At 39.8% G+C, this 24,398-nt stretch overlaps 1 long non-coding RNA gene across 2 annotated transcripts in view; it reads left to right on the top strand.

Moving 5' to 3' along the window:
* The first annotated feature begins 17,221 nt into the window (after window positions 1-17,221).
* LOC140696387 (uncharacterized) overlaps window positions 17,222-24,398 on the top strand; it is a 31,397-nt gene continuing 24,220 nt past the window's right edge. For both annotated transcript variants that reach the window (XR_012072648.1, XR_012072649.1), the window contains exons 1-2: window positions 17,222-17,356; window positions 20,664-20,895. This is a non-coding gene — a long non-coding RNA (uncharacterized lncRNA). The remainder of the gene's footprint in view (window positions 17,357-20,663; window positions 20,896-24,398) is intronic.

Here is a 24,398-nt window from a genome sequence, read left to right as displayed (position 1 = left end):
GCTGCCCGGGACATCACTCGTGTTGGTATTGGATGCTTTGTCTTTTGCCTATGCACCCTTCATGACCACACCCTCTGCCGATGGACCAGCTCTTTAAGGTTTTAAACTCATGTGTTACCGACCCTGGAACAATTCTGTTTCCTTGAGAAGGCTTTGGTTATTCTCTTATCTGGTTCATCCGCTTTTAACATAACTTCCTGAAAGTCGGTTCGTTTTATCATGCTCCCGGTATTCTCTATGGATACAAAAGTCGTCGAAGGAGACATGAAGAAAGCATGGAGGACTAGAGCACACTTCTGAAAATTTCCAGTTTTTTCTTACATGAAGAAATTTTGTAGGGATTGTTCTCTGAGAAAGAAGGATGTTTCCTTAAGTAGAGTTGTTTTTAATCCAAGTCTATGAAAATCTTAGTTTCACAATTTATCTCTTTTGGGAATGTATCTTCTAAATGTTATGAAATTTACTTGTGGTAGTTTCTGAAGAACTGACACAAAATGCCTGACACCAAGTGAAACTCAGACCTGGAAGCCTTCCTCATCTCTTTAGCGAGCTGTGTGCTCCCCTGATTCACTTAGCCACTAATTCTCAGATTTAGTATTCAGATGGTGATTCTCAGTTTGAAAGAGAGTATAAGTTTCAACAGAATACATTTTTAAACAATTCTTTTTCTTTTTTTTCCCCACCTTTTCCATGGGGATACACATTCTAAGAAAGATTTTTCTTTGTTTATCCCCTCACTAATTTCTATACCCTCAGATCATTGTTGTAATGAACCGTCTTTCTGATGGAAGTAGATATTATCCTTTGGGGTGTATTGATGTTGAAAAATTGAGAATTATTGTTCTAAAAATTAAGAAATGTACTGGACTCTATTACTTAACTTTTGAATGAGAAATACTATTGTAAAGAGAAACATTGCATAGATTAATAGCTGTTAAAGTTGTTACTTTTTTTCCCCTAAGACTGTATTTTTGGAAGTCTGTGTGTATGGTGCTAGCATGGACTTATGTGACCGACTTTAGAAAACAGAAGGTTGATAAAGTCTTGGAGCTGAAGTCATGAAATTTCGGAGGTTACAGAGGAGAATCCCAGCTGTGGCTGCTCAGTGAGAAATCCAGACTCCAATCAGTGACCCTCTGAGTGGGACTCAACAGAGTAGGAAGAAAATCAGGAGGGAGTGTTTAAACACAGTTAGCTAATTTAAAAATATACATTAGTTTTGTTTTTAAATAAATAGGTGACTTAGCTGGCTTGAACTTTAGCTAGGGTTTGAAGCTTTACATTTTATGGAATGGAGTAAATGTTAGACAACTGTAAATTATTTGGATCGAAATGATGTTACTTTGGGGCAAAGACAGGGCACAAGGAAAGCACTTCTGCGCTGGAGTCAGGCTGTGTGGGTTCTAATCCCCTCTGGGTGAATTAACTGGAGCTAGTCACTTAACCTATGTGTTTTCTAATCTATAAAATGAGAATAATAGTAGTATGCACTAAATAGGGTTATGTGAGGATCAAATGGATTAATGCCTATCAAAGTACTCAGCATAGTGCCTGACACATAGTAATTAATCAGTGTTAGCTGTGAACACACTGCCATTAGTGTGGTAGGACAACACAGCCAGCAGTATTTTGAGAACTGGGAATAGCCCGGGGGTGACTGTTAGACTTAGTATATAAGGTGGGATGAGGTCACGTGAAACATTTCACTGGCTTCTGAGCAACAGTAAAGAACATTTTTAAATGACTTGGGCTGGAAGAAAAAACTGAAAATAATTCTCATGAAGATGCAAGAAGTGTTCAGGAAAAATCCTATAAGAGAAAAACAATAGCCAGAAAACACCATAAACTTATAAATACACTGGGTTAACTCAAGGGAGAATACATGATTGGTCACAAGATTTAACGCCTAAGGGGAGTTGAAGTGTTCCCACTCCTGCCACTTAAGCCATTAGGAAGAGAAATTCAGATACAGATAAATATAAAACGGAACCCTCAATCTCATAAAATTAAGGGCGATGGCTCAGAGCTTAATTTTGCAAGGGGGGCAGAGATATACTGTACAAGTAACTGTGAACCTATCTTGAATACTTTCTGAAACAAGTTGAGTAAGAAACAGACAAACATATCAAATCTAGAAACAAATTAAATTGATTCACTTAATCATTCTCTTCACCCCTCTTTAAGCTCTCTCCTAAATCTTTCTTGCACTGTGCTCTTTGATCTCTTTCACTAGCATTTGTGGCATATGGTAGGACAGACCTGAGAGAACATGCAAAGTTATGCACGAGTCTAGGTGTGCTCAAAGGAAAGAGGGTCACACTCGCCTGTCTTTACTCTAAATCTTGTACGTAAAGCACAGATGCTCATATCTGGTCCAGGTCCCTTGATCAGAGGAGATCTGATGGAGATACCAATCCAAAGCACCAGTTAGAAGTAGAGGGCGTGCGGGAGCTGGGGGTATAACATGTGTGTAACTGTGGGGGTGGTTAATGATTTGTAGTTGTCAACTGAAATAAAATCACACGTGACAGGTGTGGATTGTTTTATTTAAGGCAAAATGAGGATGATAGCCTGGGAGACTGCGTCTCAGATACCTCTGAGGAACTGCTCCAGAAAGGTAGAGAGGGGGGACTGTCAGCATTATATACAATTTCAGTGAAGGCGGGGTATGGGCAGTCAGGCACACATTTAGGCAGGGGCTTGCCACTAGTCACAAGGAACAGATGTCGCTGTTAATGATTTTAGTGCTTTTCTCGATATGAAAAGACACAAGAACTTAGGCTCATAAAATCGTCTCCTGAAAATAACTATCGGAAGGCCTGTTCTGCCAGTTTTCCCAGAGCATGGAGCGCCTCATTCCTGATCTCCACCCTGACCTCCTTTCCGGGAGTGCTGGCGGTCAGGGCTGCAGCTGCTTGTGGTTTAATTCAAGCAGAGGTAGGTGGCAAGTGCCAGCGTGATTCAGTCCTCGTAGAGGCAGATGGCAAGGGCCAGTTTTCAGTTGGCAGTGGTTTGAAGTCTTTTGGATCCTGGTATCTTTCTTTATGTTACATTTGAATTACAAATACTAGTATTAACATTGCTCTCAAATTTCTTTTCAATGTGTGCAGATAATATAAGCCAACTGTTCAAAAACCCACTTCTAACATCTCTCTGGTTTAGAGGCTGCAGAGGTAAACAGCTATCCCAGGAGTAACTGTCTCTCCCGGACACCCCGGACAGGCAGTAGGCAGAAGTCCCCAGGAGGACTTTCTTTCATAATGAAAAGCAGAATCTCACTGAGAAAGCCCTTCACCCCTTGAGTTTTTGGTCCTTTCCCTGCTGGGAATGCAGAAGTAATGCCTCGAGGGGCGGCAACCATGTGGAAAAGGTGATGCAATAAAGACAACCAACCAAGCACGGAAAAGCGGGAAGACAGAAAAGCAGCTGCTAGGCAAATGCACCTTCTTCCCAACTTCTTCCGAAAATCTTTTAGTTGAAATGTAACACGTACAGAAAAGAGTAGATGTCATAAGAATATAGCACACATCCGTGTAACCACTACCTGAATCCAGATATTATTAGCACCAGAGAAACCCCTGCCATGCCCTCTACCTGTTAGAGCAGGCGGATAGCTAGACATGAGCAGAGAAAGGGGGACGCAGGCCAAATGGGAGGAACTGGGCAGAAAGGAGGGGCACGGGCCAAATGCAGGAAACCATACATCATATGAGCACCAGCGGTCCCTGAGCAGAGAAAGAAAAGCAGGAACCTCTGGGCTGATAACTGGTTGCACCTTATGGGGTGATGAGCAGCCTGGAGACTGACAAAGAAAGGGGAAAAGGCAGGAATCTCCGGTGTCCGAATGTAACCTTTTGCTCATTATGCCCTCATTACAATAAAATTGGCCTTGCAGATTAGAAGTACCCATATCATGGAGAATAAATCCAGAATAAATCAGAAATAAAATCCCTCCTCCCTTTGGGAAGGTGGAGTTGGGATAAAAATCAAGGAATACGACCCCAAACCCTTCCCTCCTCAATGAACATTCCACCCATTCATTTTTACACGCTATGTAACCACCAACTTGCCAAAGAAATGCACAGCTGCTCACTTAAGCCTGCCCGCTCTCCCCTTGAGAGTTACTATCTATCCCTTAATAAATCCCCACATTACTTTCTTAACCTCTGTGTCTTTGAATTCTTTCTGAGATGGGACAAGAACCCGGACACTGGCTACATCTACCGGCAACATTATTATCCCCTTCCTCAAAGGTAATCTCTATTCTGACATCTATCATCATTAAGTAATTTTTCCTGTTTTGGAACTTTATATATATCCATATATATATATATATAATTGAAGTATAGTCCGTTACAATGTGTCAATTTCTGGTGTCCAGTATAATACATATATTTTTAAATTTAATAACGATGTGGATGGTACTTTTCTAGATGCACTGGGAATACAGTACTCAGAAGCTCATGGAACTTATATTTTAATAGAAATGAACTCAAAATAAAATAAGTGAAATACTTGTTAGATGATGGTAATTGCCTTGGAGAAGAATTGCAGGGAGATAGAGTATGTTGCCGGGGGGCCGGGAAGCTTACAATTTTAAATCAAGTGGTCAAAAAAGGTTGAAATGAGAAAAGAACATTTTAGCAAAGGCCTGGGGATGGGCAGGGAGACCGAGATTTGGAGTCTGGGTGCTTGCCAGACCCTTCCGTTAGAAATAACATTTTCAAGACGCATAATAACACTAGCTTTTCTGTAGGTTAGGGGAACAGGCAAGTTTTTCCTTCTTGTCTTCCTGAGAGCTTTTCTACCAGTCGTTCAGACTTTCATTTTTCAAGACCAAGTGATGGAATTCCATTAATTAGCACCAAGTGGGGAGGAAGCAATCTTGAAAAGGTCAATATTTGCAACACAAAAAGGAAGACAGCAGAATTGGATTATTGACAAACAGGACACAGGGCATGTGACACGGAGCCCTTTGCCTTCCCCACTTACAGGACCATATTCTATGGATTGGTGAGTACTTCTTCCCATTCATTACAGGAGACTATACACACGGGTGATGCATTGCTCTCCCCAGTCCCCAAGATGTCTCCACTCCAGCAGCCCCAGCTTCACCTCCAACCCAGGTTCATTTCAGTTTCTCCTTTATATTGCTGTCAGAAGTTCTCTTCTAAGATCTAAATGTGATCCAGTCCTTCATGTTGTGGGCACACATGGCCAGTGACACGGGTTGGTAGAAGAATTACCTGAGACTGAGAAAAGTTTAGGAAAGTTTAATAGTTATGCTGCTATTGGCAACAGGGGGCCACACAGGGGAGAGGTGACTGCATGAGCACCAGGAGCGGTGCAGGGTCTTTTACTGGGGGAGGGGGCGTCTGTGCTCACAAGGAGTAGGGGCTGCGTGATCAATTTGTGCACAGGTTCCTGATTGTCTGTAAGATCTGTCAGGGACTTCTCTGAACAATAAGTTTTCCAACTTTGATGAGGGCAGGATATGAGGCCTGTCCCCTAGGGCATTGTGAGTGGGGCTATCTCCTGGAGCAGCAAGTTGTTAGGGAAAACACATATCAAGAGAAGATGTTTTCATCCTGAAGAAATGCAGGTATGCGGAGGGTCCCGCAGTGGGAGTGGGGGTTAAGGCTCCAGCATGCAGAGAGCTCAGGAGTGGGGGTTTTAAGACTCCAGAGAGTGCCTGCAGGCTCCACACTTGGCTCCTGGAACTCCTTTAGATAGGAAACGCTCATTATGATTTATATGACCTTTCAAGGCTAAGCTGTGCCCTGTTTCAAGTCTCCTGTGGCACACTTCTGCCACATGCCACCGTATTCTAGCCAGACGCTGTACCCCTTTGCCCTTCTGCACGTGGTTCTGTTTTCTCAGATGTCCTCTCTTCTTTCTCTTCCTCAATAATGTAGGGGAACAGCTCTGCCATGGCTCCCTGGCCACCTTGCACATCCCCGCATAGGTCACGCAGGCGAAAGCTGGAGCCACAGCGGATCTGAATCTTGGCAGAAGGCCTTGTGCTCCTTCCAGGGCTCGAGAGGTTGAGGCTTGTGAGGAGCTGCTGTGAGGTCGTCTCTCTCTCGCCTCCGTGTCTCCCTGGGAGGCTGTTGGGAGACGGTTTCTTACCACCTCTGATGAAGCATGAGGCTTTCCGTCTTACTGCCTTCAGAGTCTAGCTGCGTAAAACCCCTTAGCCACAGTTTAAAACTGAGCGCTCAGCAGTGGGATATCCCACAGCTCACACTGCAGTCAGCCAGCACCTTTTTGTTTTCCTGTCACCCTTTGTGTCGTGTAGGACAAAGACTCAGGGAATTGTCACTTTTAGCTACTAGTTCTTTCACTGTCCTTGTAATAAACTTCCTGGGTCTAGCAGTGGCTCATTATATCTTTACTGGCTGAATAAGTCAGGGCTTAACCTTGACCCTTGCCTTGGCTCTGCCTGGTGTTTTGTGCTTAACAGATAATCCCCGGTTCCTTCAAGTCTCAACTCAGCCCTCTCATCACTCTGAAGACTTTCCTGACCCACCAGCTGCCTTCCCTGCTCTACTTTTATTATATCTGTAAACACCTCTATCCTAGCAATTAAGACATAATCTACCTACATCTGCACTATCGATTATGGTAGCTATTAACCAGATATGGCTAATAAGCTTTTGAAATGTGGCCAATGGATCAAATATTTATATGAACAAAAGTATCACGGGTGGAAGAGGCAAGATGGCGTAGTAGAAGGACGCTTGTAAGTCACGCTCTCCCACAAATACACCAAGACCCACATCTACAGACCCACTCAGCCAACCAGAGTACCTGCGGAACTCCGACAGAACATCACCCTCTTCAAAAGATAAAGACGCCAAAAATCTGGTAGGAAAAAAGAAAGAAAAAAAGGCAAAGCAGCGCGGGACGGGTCCCGCGGGGAGGGAGCGGCAAAGGAGGACTGGCGCTCGCTCGCTGGGTCTCCCCTCTCCAACTGAGAGGCCAGCGGGACGGAGGGGGAGCCTCCGAGGCTCGGATCTGTACAGAGCAGCCCTTGTCTGACAGAACTAAGTTAAACGGGCACAGAGCGTCCCCCCGACACCCAGCCTGAGACGCGGGCCGGCAGCGGCGGGCAGGGCCAGGCTGCACAAGCCGGGCGGAGGACGGGGGCGGCTGCACGGAGGCAGCTCCAGGGGACTGCAAGGGGCTGGGCGCCGTGGCTGTGGGTGTACAGGACAGAGCAACCTGGACCCTCCATAAAACAGCGAGGTTGATGTGCTCTCGGGGGAGGGGTCCATGCCCCCATCTCCGAAAACCCGCGGAAACTTTTCAGGGGAAGAGGGGCGGGGCCCAGACAGAGCCGCCATATTCTCCGGCGCTTAACACCCAGGCGGGGGCAGAGGCGAAACCTGCGTCCGCACCGAAGGGCTTAGCAGCCTCAAGGGCCAGACTGAGATGGGCCTACAGCCCGGGGCAGGTGGGATCATTCCGTCCTGGTCCCTCGGAGAACTTGCTCCGCAGGGACAGTCAGGGAGCTGGGTCTTGGCTCGGAGCAGGGACTAGGCTGCCCCTAGGTCTTCTCCGAGCCCACCCGCGGAGCGCGGCCAGGGCGGAGCGCGCAGCCGCACAGAGCAGCGGAGCTGCTGGCGGCGCAGGCAGAGGGACAGTGGCCCCCCCGCCTGTCGGGCAGGAACACAGCCCCTGACCCAGGTGCTGGGAGGGGGCACGATCCGCCCTCCTGCCTGGCCAGTCTGCAACATCTGACTGCGTCATCCGGAGGGGCAGTGACCCGCCCGCCCGCAGCAGAGGAGAGCTGCATCTGACCCCGTGTTAGGAGGAGGCGCGATCTGCTTGCCGACAGGTGCTGGGAGCAGCCAGAAGAGGGTGCCAACGGAGGGCCTATGAAAACAAGCTGAGCTTCCAAAACAGGACGAAGACAGAAGGACTTCACATTAAAAGCACACAGACTCCAGGAGAACACCGACAACCCCTTTTTTTTCCCTTTTGTTTTTTGTTTTTGTTTTTGTTTTTGTTTTTTGTTTGTTTGTTTTGTTTTTTTAAAAATCTGTTTTTACCTGTTCTATGTTCAATTGCTCTCTTAATTTTTACTTCTTAATTCATTTCTATTTCTCTTGGGTTTTGATGTCCTGTTATTGATTAGACACAGGCTTCAAATACATCTATTCATCTCCCCACCCCTTTTTTTTCTTTTTTTTTTTAAAGGTTTTAAAAGGACGTCTCAACCCGGTTAATACTCGGCTTCAACTCGCTCTTCTATTATTCATTATACACTGTTTTCAAACCCTCTTTCTCCCTTCTTTTAAAAATCTTTTTCTCCCTTATTTTTTTTTTCCTTTCTTTCTTTCTTTTTTTTTTCCTAAGTTCTATTCCTAAATAGGCATTAGATAGATAAAATCCTTAAGATCCAAAATAGACAACTGATACTCCATAAACCACAGTGCCAGAGAGGTATGAGCAAGATGAAGAAGCAGAGAAACCTTTCCCAATTAAAAGAACAAGAGGAATCCCCTGAAAGAAATATCAATGAAATAGACATCGATAGCCTACTAGATCAAGATTTCAAAAAAGGAGTGATCAAATTGCTGAAGGAATTAAGAGATAGTGCTTAGAGAGATAAAATATGTCAAAAATGAAATTGAAGCTATAAAGAAGAGCCAAGCAGAATGGGTAAACTCATTGACAGAGATGAGGAATGATCTAATAGCTGTGCAAAGCCGACAAGTTAATGCAAAGGAACGAATTAGTGATCTAAAAGACAGGGCAACAGAAAGCACCCATTCAGAAGAACTACAAGATAAGCAAATAAAAAATAATGATAATAGCATAAGGGACCTATGGGATAATATAAAGCGTCCCAATCTTCGCATATTAGGGGTCCCAGAAGGGGAAGAATGATCAAAGGGGATTGAAAAGGTTTTTGAAGAAATCATGACTGAAAACTTCCCAAACTTAAAGAAGGAATCAGATATACAAGTACAGGAAGCTCAGAGGGTCCCAAATAGGAAGAACCCAAATAGACCCACACCAAGACATATCATAATCAAGATGGCCAGAGTCAAGGATAAAGAAATGATTCTAAAGGCAGCAAGAGAAAAGCAAAGAGTGAATTACAAGGGAACCCCCATAACGCTCTCAGCTGATTTCTCTACACAAACACTACAGGCCAGAAGGGAGTGGCAAGATATATTCAAAGCCCTGAATGAAAAAAAGATGCAGCCTAGGATACTTTATCCAGCAAGGCTATCCTTTAGGATAGAAGGAGAAATAAAGAGTTTCACAGACAAAAAAAAAGCTGCAGAAGTTTAGCAACACTAAACCCATGCTAAAAGAAATATTGAAAGGGCTGTTCTAAATAGAAAAGCAGCAGGATGCTACAGAAATGAGAAACGTACAACTGGAAAGGTGATAACTCATGAATTACAAATAAAGAAAACACGAAATTATAAAAGAAGACATACAAATCACTGAGAGTGGGAGAGGGAGGCAGGGAAATATAGAATTTTTTTTCTTTCTTTTTTAAATTTTTTTAACAGTAGGATGGGTTTGAGATCATGTTATTATCAGTTTAATAAAAACAGGTATAGGTTAATAGGTTTACAAAAAAGGGTAACCACAAGTCAAAAATTTACAAGGGAGTCACAAAAATTAAATAAAATCCATGATAATACAAAGGAAAATTACCAAACCACAAAAGGAAGAAGAAAGGAACAAAGAGGATATACCAATTCAACTGCAAAGATAAGTTCAAAATGGCAATAAACACACATCTATCATTAATTACTGTAAATGTTAATGGACTAAATGCTCCAGTCAAAAGACATAGGGTGGCAGACTGGATAATAAAGCAAGAACCTTCAATATGCTGCATACAAGAGATCCACTTTAGGGAGAAGGACACATATAGATTGAGAGTGAAAGGATGGAAAAGGATATTCCATGCAAATGGAAAAGCCAAAAAAGCAGGTGTTGCAGTACTGATTTCAGACAAAATAGACTTTAAAACAAAGGCCATAAAGAAAGATAAAGAGGGACATTTTATAATGATTAAAGGAGTGATACAAGATGAAGATATTACACTCGTTAATATATATGCACCCAATATAGGAGCACCTAAGTACATACAAGAATTACTAACAGAGATAAAGGGTGATATTGATGGGAATACAATCATAGCTGGAGATTTTAACACTGCATTAACATCACTAGACAGATCTTCCAGACAGAAAATAAACAAGGCAACAGAGAAATTAAATACTACAATAGAAAAACTAGATTTGGTGGATATTTTCAGAGCATTACACCCCCCAAAAATAGAATATACATTCTTTTCAAGTGCACATGGAACATTTTCCAGGATCGATCATGTACTTGGACACAAAAGAAACCTCAACAAATTTAAGAAGATAGAAATTATCTCAAGCATCTTTACTGACCACAATGCCATGAAACTGGAAATCAACAACAGAGAAACAAAGGAGAAAAAAAGAAAAGCATGGAGATTAAACAATATGTTATTGAAAAAACAATGGATCAATGAGGAAATCAAAGCTGAAATTAAAAAATACCTTGAGACAAATGATAATGAAAGCACACCACTCAAAACCTATGGGACACAGCAAAGGCAGTGCTAAGAGGGAAGTTTATAGCGATACAGGCCTTCCTCAAGAAAGAAGAACAATCTCAAATAAACAAGTTAACCCACCACCTGAATCAATTAGAAAAAGAAGAACAAAAAGCCCCAAAAAGCAGCAGAAGGAAGGAAATAATAAAGATCAGAGAGGAATTAAATACAATAGAGATTAACAAGACCATAGAAAAAATCAACCAAACCAAAAGCTGGTTTTTTGAAAAAGTAAATAAAATCGACAAACCTCTGGCCAAACTCACAAAGAAGAAAAAAGAGAGAGCACAAATTAGCAAAATAAGAAAGGAAAATGGAGAAATTACAACAAACAAAATAGAAATACAGAATATCATACGAGAATATTATGAAAAACTATATGGAACCAAACTGGATAACCTAGAGGAGATGGACAAGTTTCTGGAAACATACTGTCCACCAAAACTGAATCAAGAAGAAACTGAACACTTGAACAATCCGATCACTAGAAAGGAAATAGAAATAGCAATTAAAAACCTCCCTACAAATAAAAGTCCAGGACCGGACGGCTTCACCGGGGAACTCTACCAAACATAAAAAGAAGAACTCATACCAGTCCTTCTCAAACTCTTCCAGACGATTGAAAAGGAGGGAATACTCCCAAACTCATTCTATGAAGCCACCATCACCCTGATACCAAAACCAGGCAAAGACACTACAAAAAAAGAGAATTATAGGCCAATATCACTGATGAACATAGACGCCAAAATCCTCACCAAAATTTTAGCAAATAGAATCCAACAACACATAAAAAAGATTATACATCATGACCAAGTGGGGTTCATCCCAGGGACACAAGGCTGGCTCAACATACGCAAATCAATCAATGTAATACATCACATCAACAAGAGAAAGGACAAAAACCACATGATCATCTCAATTGATGCAGAAAAAGCATTTGATAAAATTCAACACCCATTTATGATAAAAACTCTCACCAAAGTGGGTATAGAGGGAACATATCTCAACATAATAAAAGCTATATATGACAAACCTATAGCCAGCATAGTTCTCAACGGTGAAAAACTCAAAAGCTTCCCACTAAAATCTAGGACAAGACAAGGATGCCCACTATCACCACTCCTATTCAACATAGTCCTGGAAGTCCTAGCCACAGCAATCAAGCAAGAGAAAGAAATAAAAGGGATCCAAATTGAAGAGAAGAGGTAAAAGTGTCATTATATGCTGACGACATGTTACTATATATAGAAAACCCTAAAAGGTCCACACAAAAGCTACTAGAGCTGATTGAAGAATTCAGCAAGGTAGCAGGTTACAAAATTAATGTTCAAAAATCAGTTGCATTTCTTTACACTAACGATAAATCAACAGAAAAAGAAAGTAAAGAAACAATCCCCTTTAAAATAGCACCCAAAGTAATAAAATATCTGGGAATAAATCTAACCAAGGAGGTGAAAGAATTATACACAGAAAACTATAAACCATTGATGAAGGAAATTAAAGAAGACTTTAAAAATGGAAATATATTCCATGCTCTTGGATTGGAAGAATCAATAGTGTTAAAATGGTCACACTGCCCAAGGCAATCTACAGATTTAATGCAATCCCTATCCAATTACCCAGGACATATTTCACAGAACTAGAACAAATCATAATAAAATTTATATGGAACCATCAAAGACCTAGAATTGCTACAGCATTACTGAAGAGAAAGAAAGAGGCTGGAGGAATAACTCTCCCAGACTTCAGACAATACTATAGAGCTACAGTCATCAGGACAGCATGGTATTGGTACCAAAACAGACATATGGACCAATGGAACAGAATAGAGAGCCCAGAAATGAACCCACAAACCTTTGGTCAACTCATCTTCGACAAAGGAGGCAAGAATATACAATGGAATAAAGACAGTCTCTTCAGCAAATGGTGTTGGGAAAACTGGACAGCAGCATGTAAAACAATGAAGCTAGAACACACCCTTACACCATATACAAAAATCAACTCAAAATGGATTAAAGACTTAAACATAAGACAAGATACAATAAACCTCCTAGAGGAAAACATAGGCAAAACATTATCTGACATACATTTCAAAAATTTTCTCCTAGAAGAAATAAAAGCAAGAATAAACAAATGGGACCTAATGAAACTTACAAGCTTCTGCAGAGCAAAGGAAACCAGAAATAAAACAAGAAGAAAACCTACGGAATGGGAGAAAATTTTTGCAAGTGAAACCGACAACGGCTTGATCTCCAAAATATATAAGCAGCTCATACGACTCAATAAGAAAAAAATAAACAACCCAATCCAAAAATGGGCAGAAGACTTAAACAAGCAATTCTCCAAGGAAGACATACAAATGATCAAAAAGCACATGAAAAAATGCTCAATATCACTAATTATCAGAGAAATGCAAATCAAAACTACAATGAGGTATCACCTCACACCAGCCAGAATGGCCATCATTCAAAAGTCCACAAATGACAAATGCTGGAGAGGATGTGGAGAAAAGGGAGCCCTCCTACACTGCTGGTGGAAATGCAGTTTGGTGCAGTCACTGTGGAAAACAGTATGGAGAGTCCTCAAAAAGACTAGGAATAGACTTACCGTATGACCCAGGAATCCCACTCCTGGGCATATATACAGAGGAACCCTACTTCAGGATGACACTTGCACCCCAATGTTCATAGCAGCACTATTTACAATAGCCAAAACATGGAAACAGCCTAAATGTCCATCAATAGGTGACTGGATAAAGAAGAAGTGGTATATTTATACAATGGAATACTACTCAGCCATAAAAACCGACAACATAATGCCATTTGCAGCAACATGGATGCTCCTAGAGAATGTCATTCTAAGTGAAGTAAGCCAGAAAGAGAAAGAAAAATACCATATGAGATCGCTCATATGTGGAATCTAAAGACTCATGGACAGAGCATACAGACTTGTGGTTACCAGGGGGGTGGAGGGTGGGAAGGGATAGACTGGGATTTCAAAATTGTAGAATAGAGAAACAAGATTACACTGTATAGCACAGGGAAATATACACAAAATGTTATGATAAATCACAGAGAAAAAAATGTGACAATGAGTGTGTATATGTCCATGAATGACTGAAAAATTGTGCTGAACACTGGAATTTGACACAACATTGTAAAATGATTATAAATCAATAAAAAATGTTAAAAAAAAACTGAAAAAGCCCTCAGAGAAAGAAAAAAAAAAGTATCACATTTTTCTTGATACATTCAAAATATTGATTACATGTTAAAATAATATTTAGGAGCTTTTAAATTGAGTATAGTATTAAAATTAAAGTTACCCATTTTCTTTCTTTCTTTTTAAAATAGATTTTATTTTTTAGAATAGTTTTAGGTTTACAAAAAAGTTTCCCAGAAAGTGCAGGGAGTTTTTCACGCCTCCCCTCCTCCCAGCTTTCCCCTATTTTGAAGATTTTGCATTAGTGTGGTCCATTTGTCACACTGATGAATGAATACTGATACATTATTATTAAGTAAAGTCCACAGTTACAGTAAGGTATACTCTTTGTGTTGTATAGTCTGTAGACTATAGTTTCAACAAATGCATAATGTCATGTGTCCATCATTTACAGTGTCACCTGCCATAAGGGAGAATAGTTTCCCTGCCACAAAAATCCCCTGTGTCCCATCTAAACATCCCTTTCTTCCTCTAACCACCTGGAAACCACCGATCTTTCTACTGTCTCTTTGGTTTTCTCTTCTTCAGAATGTCATGTAGTTGGAATCATCCAACATGTAGCCTTTTTAGACTGGCTTCTCTCATTAACAGTAGGCATTTAAATTTTCTCCATGTCCTTTCATGACTTGATAGATAATTTCTTTTTTAACTTCATCTAATTGTGATTGGAGAAGATGTTTTGTATGATGTATTTTCAAAATCTATTGAGAACTTGTGGCCTAACATATAATCTATCTTGGAAAACATCCTATGTGTATTTGAGGAGGTTTTTGCTTTTGTTGGGCAGAATGTTCTGTATTCTGCTAGATCCAGTTGGTTTATTGTGTTAAGTCCTCTATTTCCTTACTTATCTTCCATCTGGTTGTTCTGTCCATACTAATTCAATATCCGTACCATTTATGGATCCGTTCAGCCTTTCTGTTTCTTCATGATTCAGTCTTGGTAGAATGTGTTTTTAGGAATTTATGCATTGCTTCTTTCTTATCTGTTTGTTGATAGTGTTGTTGTTCGTAATTGTCTTTTATGACTCTTTTTATTTCTGTGGCATCAGCTGTGATGTCTCCTCTTTCATTTCTGACTTTATTTACTTGAGTCTTCTTTTTTCTTAGTCAGCCTAGGTAAAATTTTGTTGGTTTTGTTTATCTTTTCAAAACCTCAACTCTTAGTTTCATTGATCTTTTTCTATTGCTTTTCTATTTTCTATTTCATTTATTTCTGTTCTGATTTTTATTATTTCCTCCCTTCTGTTAACATGAGGCTTAGTCTGTTCTTTTTCTAGTTCCTTGAGGTATAAAGTTGGGTTTTTTATTTAATTTCTTTCTTCTTTTTTATTTAAAAATTTTTTTAATTTATTTTTTCTTTCACCTTTTTTAAGGTAGATATTTACTGCTATAAACTTCCCTCTTCATACTTCTGTTGCTGTATTCCATAGGTTTTGGTACATGTGATTTTTACTTTTATTTGCCTTAAGGTATTTTCTAATTTCTCTTTTTATTTTTTTTAATCCATTGGTTGTTCAAGGGTATGTTGTTTAATTTCCAAGTACTTGTGATAGATTTTTAAATAAATGTTTTAGCATGTATATGGCTTTCATGACAATTTTTTTTAATCTCTATGCCTGTGGGGCCTTTAACAACTCCTTTCTTCTCTGCAGGATCCCATGCTCATCTCTGTAATTATACATATTACATTCCATTCTAATAGTTGTTTATACAGTTGCACGCAGCACCCTGAAATGTGAGTACATGAAAGGCACATTCTCATCTAGTCTTCACAGTGCCTAGCTCAATGTTTTGGTGGTTTATGGGTGCAAGTAAATATTTGCTGAATCAGTGAATAAATTAATAGATTCAAATATTTATGGGGTCAGCTGTGTCCTAACATCCCTGACCAATAAGCACACGCGCCAGGAAAACTGTATGCTGTAAATGTTAAGTTCAGAAAGCTTGCACAATTTTAAGAAGCACAAGGTTTTGAAAGGAGAAAGTGGCATCCATGTCTTAACCCCAGGAGGCACAACAAGTAATCCGTGTCTGAAGGGCACAAATAACACTTCATTACAAAAGTCAATTTCCTACCATATTCCTGGAGCAGCTAACACAGGAATTGTCGGTTTTCAACCTATTTGCAACTGCTTTATTTTATTTTCTTCTTCAAGGGCAATATGGATTTTAGTAATTTTAGTGCTCTAGAGAAACAGTGCATTTGAGTATAAGCCTCTGTTCAAATAATGCAGGTAGCTGACCCTTCAATTCTCCGAATGGTATATTGTTTTGTTGTTTCTCAGTGAAATAAAAGACTAGAACATTTTTAGAATAAGTTTAGGAGCAGACAGTGAGCCAGAGGAAAAGATAAAAGGAGGAAGTCTAGAAAATTTATATGTATCAGTTGCTCACTGCACACTGCTCAGCCTACAGCAATCAAAGCACTTTTAAATTTGTAAAACCAATATGTGGTATTGTTTTTTGAATAAAACAGATTTCAAAGATAATTTGCTTTAATGTTAAATTTTTAAGTTTTTGCATATTTCATCAAGTATTTATATACTAATACGATCATAAATTTATTTATATGAAAGGGTTTATATGTTATTAGGAAAGGCTTTTGTTTATATCTATATATTTTTTGCCTTATGTTTAATTTTTACATGTCTAATTTGGCAAGCCTTTATTCCTACTAATCACAAGTAGAAATTCCCAACTACATTCAAGGAATTTAAGATTTGTTTGATATAATTGGCACAAGCAGTTTTGGTGACAAACCATGCTGATAACTCTCTCTTGAATCTGACCAGAATAATAGCATATCTAATAATAGAACAGAAGTTCGGGCGGGGGGAAATAATGATTCTACAGAGCACCAAAACAAGGCACCAAGGGGCCTTGGTAGTTTGATTGGAAGAGCTTAGAAAAGGAAATGTGAAGTCATATGAAAGAATTCTTTTTTTGGTCCTTTACAAAATTTTGCCCTTACGGTTTACAAAATGCTTTCACATGTATGTTTTTCATATGTATTGTGATCTTCAACTCCATACTGTTATCTTCACGGGTCAGAGGTTCAGAGAAATTAAGCAACATCCCTGACATCACTCATCTCAAAGGGGTGGCAGAGATGCCAGTTGAACTCATGTCGTCCAAGGACTTGTTTTACAGGCAACTGCTAGGAACGTATCTGTTCAGTGCGTGTGTTATGAAACATCTCATTCAGCCTTGAGAAGAAAAGCGAAAGTACCCTACTTCCTGGAACAAATCGACCAATCCCTGACAACAGTAAACAAGTACATCCATGTGTAAACAAACTTCATTGCCAGCACTGAAGTAATTGATGCAAATCAGTTTCTTCCAGATCTTGTACGGCTTGTGACAGATGAGTGTTAGAATGCTTCAGCTGATCTCATACAGAGTCTACTTGCGGTAGTATTCTGTAATGGCATAAGAACAACAATTTCTTTTTGGAATCCTTGTTAATTGCTTTCAGAGTATCAGCTACTCACCACAATGTCACTTCTGAAAGGTAGTTGTTTAATATTTATAGAGTTCTTGTATGTGTTAGATTCTGTGTAGAATATAAACAGCCTAAATCTCTGTTCCTTGGAGCAGTAGTTGCCAAGCTCACACCACCAAGGGCCCTTCTTATAAGTTGTCTCTCCACTGACTTCAGACAAATATTTTGTCTTCCAAGCAAACAGTTTACAATAATTTGCTGTGGTTTTACATTGGGAAAAGAGGATTTTTCTCTAAGGATTTTTCAAATATTTAAATTGGCTTGGGTTTCTATGGCTACTTCATGGATGTCTGGATTCCAAGAATTCTAGACTCTCTTGTGCCAAGGTTTGGCTCCGTGGCCAGCCCACACAGCCACATGCACAGAGCAGGCAGGACTTCCATAATGACGCTGCGGCGGTGACCACCTACACCTTTGCCTGGACACACTCCATACCTTAGAATCCCCACATTTTTACTGTTTCTTTGGGTGAATTGAATCTAGACTCCAGAAGGGTCTTATTTTTCAGTCCAGAAACAGCTCTGAATGAAAGAACACTGTACAATGTTAAGAGTTAGAGGCTAAAAAGTCATGGGCGTAGAATTGGACAAACTTGAGAGAAGTTACTAAGTGAGAGGGGGCGGGATGTGGGAAGATTAGACTGAGGAGGGTGTGGGAAGCTTGGAGACGACTTGACTTAGATGCTTGGGAGATACTAAGGTGGTGAGCAGTAGCTAAGTGGTTACTTGGTTCACTGAGTTTAATCCATCTCCATGCTAACACGTGTCTTCTTCTATTTCAGTGTAGTAACCTCCTACTGCAACTACACATGTAACATTCCTTAGAAAACACTGATTTTTTTTTTCCCTCCTGCTTTCGTCTTTTTGCAATTGGTGGGATAACTCTCCCCTGATGGTGTCTGTGCTCAAGTTTAAGAGTGCTCAGAGTTCTTATAATTCTATTGAATTGACTTTATGAATATTGATTATTAGCAAGGGTTGCAGCCTAGTACTGAGTGGATTATATATTCAAATAGGATTTATCTTAGGTTGTGATATGATATAATACTTTAGGCATCAAAAACGTACCCCTAGCTGTGTAGTCCCACACAAGCACTTAAACTTTAGTGTACGCTCTAGTTAGTCTGGATTGGAGAAACATCCACAAGTAGTATTCCTTCATGTTTAGTGGACGAGCACCAAGTGTCCTTGGTGATCTGACTGGAAGACCTTATAAAAGACAGCCTAGAGGAGGGAATTAGGAAATGTAAGATCCTATTGTGAAAGAAGATAAAGCCAAGAGAAGATTTAGAGGCCAATGTTTCTCAAACCAGAAGAGTTCAGTCTGAAATGTTAGCTGAAATTGGACTCCTCGAGATTTAACCAGATGGCAGAAATGTAACCTCAAGTATATCTTTAGTGAAGAAATAAAACCATATACAAAAAATATGTGTTTACATACATGCATACATTAATATAGAATATTTCTCTCTCTGTAATTTTCTTAAGCAATGGAAATTTCTATTGAAAATTCTGGTCTGTTACTGTTCCAGTTTGGTCAGAACCATGGTTAGCAAGCCAGGTGTATAAATCACACTCTGTTGGGTAGTTGTTTAATTTAAACATTTAAAAAAATTGTAAAATACAATATACATTTTCAAAGGTATAAAACATTTATATATAGCTTAATGAATTATCGTAAACACTAATACCTGCGTAGCCACCTCTCAGTTCAAGTAGGAGAATGTTGCCAGCACCCCTGAAGGCCTCCGTGTGTCCCTCTGCAAATTTCACCCTCCATCCCACCTTAGAGGTAACCACTGATCCAGCTTCTCTAATAAGCACTTCTTTGTTTCGTTTTATGAATTTAACTTCAAAGATTGCACTCCTGAACAATAGAATTTAGTCCTGCTTGTTTATGAATGCAATATACTTTTGTTTAGAAATGATCAGCGTGTGCAGAAGCCCAGGTCATCACTACTTAGTACGGACCAAGCGCAGTCAGCATGCTCCACTGACAGCATGAGATGCAAAGTGTCTTCCCCTCAAACAGCTTAGCTACGTCTATGTTGGCCAGAAGTTAATTTTCAAACAATATTTTCTACCATTTAAGCTCTTTTCCTCTTGATTTCTTCTTTTTAATCTCCCTACTCCTTTAAAAATGTCCCTGGATGTAAAAGTCAAAACACAGTTTCATAATAAAGCTTTTTTTTTTGTAAGTCATGGGCTGTTTCTATACTTATGACTGTAGACTGCTCCATCCTTGACTTTGATTCAGCTCATCAGCTGCCATTTCTCTACACAGCAGTGTGACTGGCAGAAGCTGGGACGTATTGACTGGTTCAGTCTTGCAGAAGTCTATGAAGAGTGTTGAGCTGCTTGAAAGAAAGTTGTGGCTTAGACAACTCTTCGCACCATTCTGCCATCTCCTGTGTAGACTAGTCTATTGATCTCATAAAACTTATAGATGTACTTCAAATTGTTTTACTTGTACAAACCAATCTAAGAAGAGTTTAGCCCTTTAAAAAGCAGCTGCCAGGCATAGAAAGGCTAAGAGTTCAATGCCTCTGAGTATTTGAGGCTAGTAGAAAAAAATGAAGTTATTTTTCTTCAGATCAAAAAAGACTAACGGGACAAAGACTCCAACACATTAATAAATGAGACATGACCCTTTCCGCTGATCCCAGATATTAAAGTTGCTTTTCCAAAATAAGAGTTTTATTTTTCAAGAGAGACAGGGTCATGTGGGAAAGAAAAAGATCAGAAAAATAAAAGGTGATGTCACTTTCTAGTTATAATTAATAACTAGAAACACAATGAGAAATGTTAAGAAAGTAAAAAAATACAATTTTAAATGACTATTTTAATCTAGAACATTGTTTTCAAAAGAGAAAAAGACTTTCGAACAGAAATTTGTGTGTTTTTAATCAGATACAGCTCAGTTGAAATTAGATTAAATACCAGAGCATGTGGGATTAATCTTTTTTAGTTCATCATGTGAAAAAAGAAAAAAGATAAATCACCCTATGGCCAGAGTCTCTTCCTTATTTTGGGAACAGTGTGTAACAACATGTTAAAAGACTCTGTAATGTGGGAAATTTAAAATATATACAAAAGTAAAATAATAATGACTCCATGTTTCCATCACCCAGTGTCAACAATGAGCATCTCAGGATTAATGGTACTGAACACCTCATCATTTCATTAGCAAAGAACATTTTAGCACTCATTTCCAAAGACATGGATGCTTATTGTCATTTTCATAGTTACCATTGATGTTTGATGTTTGTAAATCCCTTCTCTTGAATAATGACTCCACTTTTTCTTCTCCTTCATAGTAATTCTCAAATATTAGTGGGTGAGCATCGTCAGGAAGGCATCGGGGACAGAGCTCAAGAATGTTCATTTTAAACACACAGGCTGGAAAGTTTGATACAGTTGATCTGAAGAGCACACTTGGAGAAACATGACTGTGGAAATTCATACTAGAGTTTCAAAGTAATTCAGTGAAGTTAAAAGTAAAGTATTTCACCTGAAGTCTACTTTCGAAGTTTTTCCTCTATGTCCATTGTAAGTATTTAGAACTCATCAGTGTAACATTATTTGCCATTTCCCCTTGTGATGAGTTTACATTCGTTCTCTGCTTAAGTGATTTTTAAGTTTCATGGAAGTGAAACCTGTATGTTGTACTCTTACATAAGTCGAAGTTTTATTACTTCTTTTAGGAGCTGTTTGCTTTAGGAAGCAGTTGTTTCTGGTCCTGTCTATACTTTTTGCTATGGGAAATATTAAATATTTAATTCTATAAACTGCACAACTGAAGTACTCTTCAGGAAGGGAGAGAGAAATTTGGTTTCTCTTGGGGAAAAATAACCTAGCTAAACACAAAAAGGCATTCTTCTTATTGGTTAAAGCAAAGTTAGAAAATCATTCATCTGGTGGAGAAATGCTTGCTATGCTCTACTTCTTTCTGACTCTGCCCATGAGAAAGAGGCAGACAGATAAAAGATGAGTGAGGAGACTTAAAAGCCAAGCTTAAAACCTTTGGCCAAAATTCTTGGAGTATTCTTGGATCATTGTGCCGAAAAGCTAATGATTGCTCTAAGTTGTAAGTAAGCAGAGGTTCTTACTAGAAAGACAAAATCTTTACCTGTTCAAGGAAGTTAAACAGACATTGAAAAACACTCTCGGCAAGCATCCTTATAAGCGATTTGGATCTCTACTGTCCAAAAGGGGAGGTCTGACCAGAGGAGATGCACAGTCACCAAAAATTACAAAAGAAAAATGAAAATCAAAGATCAGCTTTCAGGCTCATAAAGCACCATTTGCCCTTGTCTTGGCTGCCCATGCTGGACTCCAAATGAAAGAGACCTCACCCTGGAAACCTATGTTTCAACTTATTTTCCTAAACATCCCAGCGGTATACATCCCATCTTTTGTTCTTCTTGGTCTTTTCTCTGACCTCAGATCAGGTCCAGATAAGTCACTGCTTCATGCCTTCAGTGAGGATGTATTTCAGACGGCTGGGATCCTGTTTCTGTAGCTCCCCTTCCTTGCCCTGTTTCCTGAAGATGTAGAGGAAGGAGGATTGAGGAGGCCCCGGGACCTCTGCCCTATAAGGAGCAGCTCAGGGTTCCCAGGACAGCTCATAAGCTACTTCCTCACACCCTTTCCCAGATGCAGCAGAAGTCAGATTTCTTTGTGGAATATTTTCAACCTCTAAAATGTGTTCCAAATTGTGGAAATAGAAGGACTCTGACTACTGGTGCCCTAGGAATAACAGATGGCAAACGAGCACCATCTTCTGTGTAATATTTGGTGGTTTCTCGTCTTTCTTGCATCATTCAAGGGGGCTCTTGAGACTGAGGTCTACATATATGTATGAGCAATGGTAAGAATATGCCTGGGGAGGAAGATGAATTGAGTTATTAAGATAGAGGCTGATAACTTCCATCATGTTCAGTTTCTTATGCTTTTAGGATAAAGGTAAGTATAGATGTTGCAAGAAGGTCTAAAGAACATTTTCACACCAAAGCCTGGTGCCGCTTAGTGTCATTTTTGTACAGTTGCAAGTATATTTGAGTTCCTCCTTGGTCACTGGTTGTACAAGTCAGCTGAAAGCTGTTAGCAGATGTGGCACTGAAGGTTGAAGAAAAGCAATGGAAATGAAACTCAATTTCAATGGAAGAAAACAGTATAGGTAGAGGAATGCTGGAGCTATATTCAAATTCTATGGTGTTAAGTAAATGCAGGTACGTGCTAGTGGAAGGATAGGAATAAAAATTCTCTAGTGATCAAAGACTTGCCTACTAGGGCGCCAGTTTGGTTTCTGAGCTGAGGATTTGCTCACGTAGTCTGTGGGTTCCTAAAACAGTGTCATCAAAAGTCAGAGACATTTGGAACTAAAATACCCTGATTACAGAGGATATGTGCTTCCGTATTTGGTTGTAAAGTGTCGTACTACAGGCAACTTACAGCCAAATATTTCAGTCAGAAGAGAGAGGTGGATAAGACAAATGTGGCAAAATGTTAACAACTGGTGAATCTCAGTGAAAGGGACCACTCTTTCAAAGCTTCTGTGGCTTTGAAAATTTGAAAATAAAAGCTGGAGAGTGAAAAGAAACACTACAAGTATATTTATAAATATGATGGTAAGCCCCACATAAAATAGTCAAAAAGAGTTGAAATTGATTGTCTCCGGAGCTAAGAATCCGGTCATAGTGGCTGACTGCTTTTTTTCATTTTATGACTTTTAGTACTACTTGAGTCTTTAAGCACTATGAGTGCAATACTTTGACAAAAACTAAACACTGACTTTAAAAGAAAAAAATCAAACAGGCAAACTGGGGGATCAGACTGCCAAATGCTTCATGGAATCAGAAAACCCATCGATAAATATGCTAGAACAGTTTTATCTACGTGTATAAGGGGAAAAGTGTACCATCTCAAAGAAGAATAGAATCACCCCAGGAAGAGGGTGACAGCCACGTCGGGGAGCAGGTCAAAGATGGAGTACAGGGAACCTGAGTATCAGGAGAGGGGACCGCATTCTCTATGGCTGCTCAATTCAGTCCTTCTTAAGAAGCAATACAAGACAATTCATTCAAGAAGGATTACCGACTTAGACCACTTCCCAGATCAAATAAAGTCACTAGATGATTTTACTGACATCTTAAAAGTCATCGTCGATCCCTCAGCTTCATGGATAGGTTGTAGGTCCTCCTATAAAACTAATTTACTAACTACTGGTTCTTGTTCAAGACGTCAGAGATCATTGTGGGTAGAGGAATGCAGAGAGTTACTTCATGTTTTATGATTATAATGGGAAAGGAGCTCACCATTCTGGTTTTTTATGTTTTTATTTTATTGTTGTTTGTTGAACAAAAACACCAGGTCCCCCTAGGAAGAAGGGGGATCTTGGAGATTCTTCACTGTGTTGTTAAAGTTGTATCAGTGTACTTTCAAATGGCCTCAGCCTTGATCCCTAAAAGGAAGTATAAGTATGGGTGGTAGCCAGAGTGGGCTCTGGACCACTGAGCAGCTTGGGTGGTGGGTGAGTGATAGGATAAGTACTTGACGTGATCCTGATATATGCATTAGTGGGGACAATCGTCAATTTCAACAAGAGACTTAGGATGACATGACCATGGTTTGGACCATGATTCTGACTCTTGGCACAAGTGAATCTGGGCTGCCAGTCCTCTTTCTCGGCTCTGCTATTCCATTCTTGCTCCTGGCTGAGGTGCAAGAACCATGCAGCTTCACTGATCACTGATCTTACCTCTTGTCAAAGCTGGTGAATGACCGTGTCTGTCTCTTCAGAGATTGTTGGAAGCTGCAACTCAGTGCTGAGCTGCCTCAGAGGCCATGCTATCCAAACAACTTTGCTTCAAAATGAAGAAATCCTAAACTGCATTAGTCTTTGTGCAAGTGAGAATTAAATCTTTATTATGTTAAACCATGACTGAGAATTTGGTATCTTTACTGTGGCAGCTGAAAATGGTTATCCTCTTTAGATGCAATATGATTTGGAGAAAGAAGTGGAAGATCCCCATTTGTGGAAGATCCCCAGT

This window comes from Vicugna pacos, chromosome 1, assembly GCF_048564905.1.
Source record: "Vicugna pacos chromosome 1, VicPac4, whole genome shotgun sequence".
In the NCBI taxonomy this organism is placed as follows: Eukaryota; Metazoa; Chordata; class Mammalia; order Artiodactyla; family Camelidae; genus Vicugna; species Vicugna pacos.
This window is presented reverse-complemented; position numbering and strand designations above follow the sequence as displayed.